The sequence below is a fragment of the Bison bison genome, unplaced genomic scaffold, assembly GCF_000754665.1.
Source record: "Bison bison bison isolate TAMUID 2011002044 unplaced genomic scaffold, Bison_UMD1.0 scf7180017864362, whole genome shotgun sequence".
Lineage (NCBI taxonomy): Eukaryota > Metazoa > Chordata > Mammalia > Artiodactyla > Bovidae > Bison > Bison bison.
In genome coordinates this window covers 1,514,480-1,522,342 of record NW_011494934.1, presented here as the reverse complement: position 1 = coordinate 1,522,342, position 7,863 = coordinate 1,514,480, and positions in this window count along the sequence as shown.

Genomic DNA, 7,863 nt, shown 5'->3' with positions numbered 1-7,863 from the left:
AGGATGGGGAACACGTGTATACCTGTGGCGGATTCATTTCAATATTTGGCAAAACCAATACAATATTGTAAAGTTTAAAAATAAAATTAAATTAAATAAGCAGGGTGACAATAAAAAAAAATTTATTGTTGTTGTTCAGTCATGAAGTCGTGTTCAACTCTTTGTGACCCCAAGGAACAGCAGCAAGCCAGGTTTCCCGGTCCTTCACTGTCTCCCAGCATTTGCTCAAACTCCTGTCCATTGAGCCAATGATGCCATCCAACTATCATCCTATGTCATCCCCTTCATTCCCCAGCATCAGGATCTTTTCCAATGAATCAGTTCTTCACATCAGGTGGCCAAATTATTGGAGCTTCAGCTTCAGCATTAGTCCTTCCAATGAATATTCAGGATTGATTTCCTTTAGGATTAATGGGTTGGATCTTCTTGCAGTCCAAGGGATTCTCAAGAGTCTTCTCCAACACCACAGTTCAAAAGCATCAATTCTTCAGTGCTCAGCTTTCTTTATAGTCCAACTTTCACAACCAAAATGACTACTGGTAAAACCATAGCTTTGACTAGACAGACCTTTGCTGGTAAAATAATGTCTCTGCTTTTTAATATGCTGTCTAAGTTGATCATAGCTTTTCTTCCAAGGAACAAGTGTCTTTTAATTTCATGGCTGCAGTCACCATCTGCAGTGATTTTGGAGCCCCCCAAAATCAAGTCTGTCACTGTTTCCACTGTTTCCCCATCTATTTGCCATGAAGTGATGGGACTGGATGCCATCATCTTAGTTTTCTAAATGTTGAGGTTTAAACCAACTTTTTCACTCTCCTCTTTCACTTTCATCAAGAGGCTCTTTAGTTCTTCTTCACTTTCTGCCATAAGGGTGGTGTCATCTGCATATCTGAGGTTATTGATATTTCTCCCAGCAATCTTGATTCCAGCTTGTTCTTCATCCAGCCTGGTATTTCACGTGATGTACTATGCATATAAGTTAAATAAGCAGGGTAACAATATACAGCCTTGAGGTACTTACTCCTTTCCAATTTTGAACCAGTCTGTTGGTCCATGTCCATATGGCAATATATTACTTGGCTATAAGTTATATGCAGGATATCAGTGAGAACGGAGGAGTAAGGAACTCCAAAATACTGCCCCTTCATAAAAGTGATTAAAAAAACTTTCAGTATCATTTTCAAAACTCCAGAACTTAACCAAAGCTGCAACAACCAAGAGAGTGTTTATTCAAGAAATATACATGATTTATTAAAGAAACTATTCTTTTGCTGTTGCACATTCTTGGCTCATTTCTTTTAAATGAATCAACCATGTACATGCGAGTTCACTTCTGGGCTTTCTATTCTGTTCCATTAATCTGTGTGTCAGTGTTTATGCCAAAACCATGCATTTGATTACTATTAAAATAAGGGAGTATGTAACTTCCAGCTTTGCTCTTTCTCAAGATTGTTTTGGCTATTCAGGGTCTTCTGTGGTTACACATAAATTTTAGAATTATTTGTTCTAGTTCCTGGAATAAGTCATTGGAATTCTGATAGAGATTAAAATGAATCTATATATTGTTTCCCTAGTGGCTCAGGAGTAAAGAATCCACCTGTCAGTGCAGGAGATGTGGGTTCAGTCCCTGGGTGATCTTCTGGAGAAGGAAATGGCAACCCACTCCAGTATTCTTGTCTGGAAAATTCCATGGACAGAGGAGCCTGAAGGGCTACAGTCCATGGGTTTGCAAAGAGTCAGACAACACTTGGCGACTGAGACTTTCACTGTGTAAACTCCTACTCTATAGAGTTGCAGCAGTCAAAATCTTCTTGCCTGGCACTTCAGTGCAAATTCATCACCAGGATAACAGTAGCTACCAATTCCATTTCTAGTGTAACAACCAATAAATATATCTTAAGTTTCTCTCAGAACCTATGTAGCATGTAATCAATTCTACATATCTTCACAAATTTTTAAACAAAATATTTTACTCATTCTAATTTTCAAAAAGGCATCATAACTGGAATAACATAGACTTAAATCCAAATGTTGCAAGGTCATATGACAATAACACTTCATTTTATTTAAAAATTTATTCTAAACTAAAAAATTACAGATAAAAGTTGAGAAAGCAACTACCACAGCATAGTGGTACCAGACACCTGGGGTTCAAATCTTGCATCCATCACTTACTGGATGTGTGGCTTCTGCATATTTCTTAATGTCTCTGGCTTCATTTTATTTGTGCAGAAAATGTGAATAATAGTAAGTACAAGGATGATATGGCTTCATACATAGTAGCTGACACATGTGCATGCACGCTAAGTCGCTTCAGTCACGTCTCACTCTTTGTGACCCTGTGGACTGTAGCCCGCCTGGCTCCTCTGTCAATGGGATTCTCCAGGCAACAACACTGGAGTGGGTTGCCATGCCCTCCTCCAGGGGATCTTCCCTACCCAGGGATTGAACTCTTGTCTCCTGTAGCTCCTCCATTGCAGGTGGATTCCTTACCACTGAGCCACCAGGGGAAGCCCCATAGTAAGCACTATAAATTGCATTTGTTATTTCTGTAATTACTACTATTGTCAAATAATAAAAGAGACTGTCCATGAGCACTTAGGGCTAAAAAAGTGATAAGCATTAGAAGTCAAAATGTATTCATAATGAATTACTTTTCTTTTATCTCATACAACTAATTCAAAAGATGTACAAATTTTGCCCAACTTTCTTTTTTGAAGTTTCAGTTTTTACTAGTGTAAAATAAGCAAAAAGACTACTTCCAAAATTAAAGACTTTTTTGAAGGGATGTAGGAAGATAAGGTATTAATTCAACAATTAAACAGCCTGAAGCCTTTAACTGTAAAGCACCTTGCTTCTTGCTGACTTATGACATATCATACAAGTTATTAAAGCAGTCAGACCAGCAAGAAAACACCTTCAGCATTTCACAGAGCATAGATCCACCAAGGGCTCAAGGCTCTAAGTGAAGGCTAAGAACAGGCCAGCAATATTACACTGCAATAAATGGCAGTGGTCAACAAAAAGAAAAAAAAAATAGAAGGAAGTGGTAGTATCTAAAAGAGGCAATATTTTACTGCCTTGCTTGCTTTACATGTTAGAACTCGTCTTTTAATGTTTTCTGTAGACTCTGGATTTATCCATATGCCAACTGTACATATCCACTGTTGTCTGGATAAAAAAGTGCGTGAAGGTGCTTATGTATGTATGCATTTTAAACAAAACTTATTTTCTTTGACTCCTTAATCCTTTTCTTTAGATCCTCAATAACACTCTTTAGAACAACTCTGGTCTGCAGAAACATGCAAGCATTGTCATCTAATGGCAGCTACCCATTTTAAGGCAGTCAGACAACTGTGGCATTCACTTTCTAAAGTGAAATCAATATTATACATTCAGGCATCATGGCTCAGGTTCTAAAACCATCCATCACCATTATGCTCTCTTAAAAAATATGTAATCACAAGAAAAACATTCCCTGAAATTCCTCCTGGAACTTCTCTTTAGCCTTGCTTACAGGATCCTAAACTATTCCTGTCTTTCTCCTGTCAGTGGCATTCATCTTGGCTGCTATTCTCTTTTACAGCTTCTTTCCGTAAGAATTATTTTAAATATTAAAAAACTCTATGTTTAAAAATATAAAAATGGATTTAAGCTGACACACTAACGTCATCAGTTACTTCTTGGTCTTTAATTAGATGATGAACTTCATATGAATTCTTTCTCATGAATTTGAAGAGAAAAAAAAAAAAGCCATTCAATTCAATTTTGTTTATCCCTTCTCATTTCTAGCCACCAACTACCATCCTAACAGAATGATGGCAGAAGCCTGGGGTGACACTGGATTCTAGAACCTTCTAATCATACTCACACACCCTTTTTATAAAAAAGTAAAACAGCCCCAAAGGCATTCATATTTGGCATCTCCTCCACATAATCTTGTTTCTTAATTTCTTCTCCTAAAACCACTGAAGCCCAGTGAAAGATTTAATGTCTCTTCCCTTTCCACTTTCCCCATTTAAGGATTATTTGGCTCTGGACTCACCAATTCAGCAAAAACAATTAATAAACTTAAAGCAAGATTAGATTGCGTTCTATGATATTGTCTCCATCTGTCATAAAAGAAAATTGCAAACCAAACTTACTAGCTATCATTTTCGATTGAGCTGATAAAGAGTAGGCTTTGAAAGTCAGTAAATATTCTTGTGAGCAGAGCTGGCTGCATAATTTGTGAGGTCTAGTGTAAAATGAAAGCACAAGTCCCTTGTTCAAAACACTGGGGATAAAATTGCTGTTGAAGTTACTCGAATATAAAGCTTTCTCCTTTCTTCCATGGTCTGTCTTTTGACTAGTTACAGTGTTTTTATTTGTAACTTAAGGTCATTGTAAGCTAAAAAAAATTAAAATCTAAAATTATTATTATAAATTAATAAATTGAATTAAAATTAAATTATATTTTTAAATTATTAAGTTTTACTCCTCGTATTTATATTATGCAATAATAGTTTTTAAATATAAGAGGATTTAACTGCATGCATGCATACTCATTCATGTCCAACTCTTTGCAATCCCACTGGCTGTAGCCAGCCAGGCTCCTCCGTCCACAGGATTTCCTAGACAAGAACACTGGCATGGGCTGCTATTTCCTCTTCCAGGGGATCTTTCTGACCCTGGGATAGAACCCATATCTCCTGCCTCTCCTGCACTGGCAGACAGATTCTTTACCACTAAGCCACCTGGGAATCCCCTTAACTGATCAGAGATTCATCAAAATTACATAATCCATGTTTCATAGCTCGTACATGCATATGTATTTCATTCTTAGCAAAAACTAGAAACACTGAATAAAACTAACTCAACTGTTTTTATTTCATTTCTTGGTACCAGCATATTCTACCAACACTCTCTACCTTTGGCTTACTAGTTAGTTAAGTGAAAGTTTAGTTAAGTGAAAGTGAAAGTCACTCAGTCATGTCTGACTCTTTGTGACCCCATGGACTATAGCCTGCCAGGCTACTCTGTCCATGGAATTCTCCAGGCAATTCTACTGGAGTGGGTAGCCGTTCCCTTCTCCAGGAGATCTTCCTAACCCGGGGATCAAACCCAGGTCTCCCTCATTGCAGGTGGATTCTTTACCATCTGAGCCACCAGGGAAGCCCATGAATACTGGAGTGGGTAGCCGATCCATTCTCCAGGGGATCTTCCTGACCCAGGAGTTGAACCGGGGTCTCCTGCATTGCAGGCAGATTCTTTACTAGCTAAGCTACCAGGGAAGCCCACTAGGTAGTTAAGGAAGACAGAAAGAAAAATGAACTATCCCTTTCTATATTATCATTTCTTGCATAAGGACTTACCTAACAGAAGGCAGGGAGTCAACTGAGGTTTCCATAGTCATTTTGTATTTCTTAGAATGCCATTGTCTTTTGTATTTCTGCAGTCTATTTTGTATTTCTTAGAATGCCATAGCCTTTTTTTCCCCCTTTGGGAACACTGCATGGCTTGTGGCATCTAGGTTCCCCAATCAGGGATCAAACCCATGCCCCCTGCAGTGGAAGTGCAGAAACTTAACCACTGGATTGCTAGGCAAGTCACAACCATTGCCTGCTTTCTGCATTCTAAACAAATTTTAGCTAAAAAAAATGTGTTCTCGGGGCTACCGTCATCCCAACTTAGACACAGACATAAAATGCATCCTGTGTTTGTGTCTTGCTAAACTCCCATGTATCATGAATTTGCTGGAGTTCTGTGCTCAGAGGACACTGTGAGCACTTCATGGAAGTGGAGTGGCAAGAAAAGGTGGATGCACATATTAAATTTACCTCCTCTGTTCACGCACACGCTCCATTGCCCCACCAGACTTCACTCATACAAGCTCAAAGATAAAAGTATTAATAATTTTAAGAAAGGGACAGTAGAGCATTAAACCAAATGGGCCCTCCTAGGCACAGGGCCCGGTGTGACTGCACAGGATATAAAATTAGCCCTGCTTATAGACTTCTTAGGACAGAAAAGTTTCATTTGCCTTTAAAGAGAGGGAAGAACAGGAACTTTGTTTATTCAGTATTCACTTTATGTTGAGCACTAGGTTAAATCTTTCACATACATAACCTCATTTAATCACCAAACAATACTTTGGGGTAGGTACTTTTACCCTCATTTATAAAAGGGGGAATTGGGGTTAATTGGAGGTTTTAGAAGCTTAGGTGACTTGCCCAATACCTCTCAACTAAAAGGTGCTGGAATAAGGATTTAAACCCTGGTTTGATTGATTACCAAAGCCTGTTATATCCCACCATCTCCTTAAGAGCATTTGTTTTTAGTTATAAATTTATTTTAATTATTTTTTTAAATTGTTACTTATATATAGCCCTTCTCCAGGGGAGCTTCCCAACCCAGGGATCGAACCAAAGTCTCTTGTGTCTCCTGCGTTGCAGGTGGATTCTTTACCACTAGTGCCACCTGAGAAGCCCCACTTACATATATATCACATACAATAAACACATATATGCTAACATGCCAATAAGAACAAGTATGAATTAAAGCATGATTCACATGCTATTAAAAAATCTCATTTAGGCTTCCAGCTTTATATGACAGAGTAAGCATACACATACATTTACCTCCTTCTCCCAGTGAAGTTTCATTAACATGATAATAATGCTTTCTTTAAAAGATATAAACTGTTGACTTCAAAGAACAGAGAATGGAAGCTGTTGGTGAAAAAGCAATCACCAAATAAAGAAAAACAATTGATAAAGAGAAACTTGCAGTATAATCCATTTATAAAGTTAAAAAACAGGCAAAGCTAAATAATCAGTGCTTAGGAATACATATATATAAAAAACTATTTTCAAAAGAAAAGAAATGATTAGCACAGCCCTCAGTGTAGGAACTACCTCTGGAGGGACAAGAATATGATTAAAGAAGAGAACACAGGGGCTTCTATGGTGCTGCTGTTTCCTTTCTTACCTGGAGTGACAGGAACAGGTATTCATTTCATTATACATTTAAAATACATAATAATACTCTTGAATGTATAATGTATTTCTTCCAAAATGTTATCTTTATAAAAAGATTCTGCACTTATGAAATAACTACAAGAAAGTATGTACAAGATAGTATTAGATAACAAGAAAACTTTTGGAGATTAAAATTTGATTGCCACATAAAAATTCAGGAGAACAGTTAGACAATAAATCTAAAGAAATCTCCCAGATTCCAATACAAGGAGACTGAAACAAGGGAGAAAAGAGAGATTCAAAGGATTATTTCAAGACATTTTATACCCAAGAATTCCAGGAGCAGAAAAAAAAGGAATGAGGGAAAAATTATCACAGGAGTGCTCATTGATAATGTCCTCACAGATAAAGTCAGTCTTTAGACCAAAAAGACTAATTCTGCACCGAGGACTTAGATACATCCTGGCAAAGAGTCATATGTCTGAGGATAGACAAAAAGCTACCCAGGAGAAAAGACAAGGGAATGAAAATCAAGAACATTAGCCGTCTCATCAGAACCCAGGATGAGGAAAGGCATAGAGCAAGCCTTTCAAAATTCCCAGGAAAAATGACTTTTACTGAAGATTTCTGTTGCTGTACAGTCACTAAGTCATGTCTGACTCTTTGTGACCCTACGGACTGCAGCACACCAGACTTTTCCGTCCTTCACTGCCTCTTGGAATTTGCTCAAACTCATGTCTATTGAGTCAGTAATGCCATCCAACCATCTCATCCTTTGTTGCCTCCTTCTCCTGCCCCCTATCAGGTTTCTGTAGTCAACATAATAATCATTCATGAGGTCACAGTAAAAACATTTTCGAACATGCAAGGACTTGGAAGTTGACCTTAAACGCACACTTTCTTA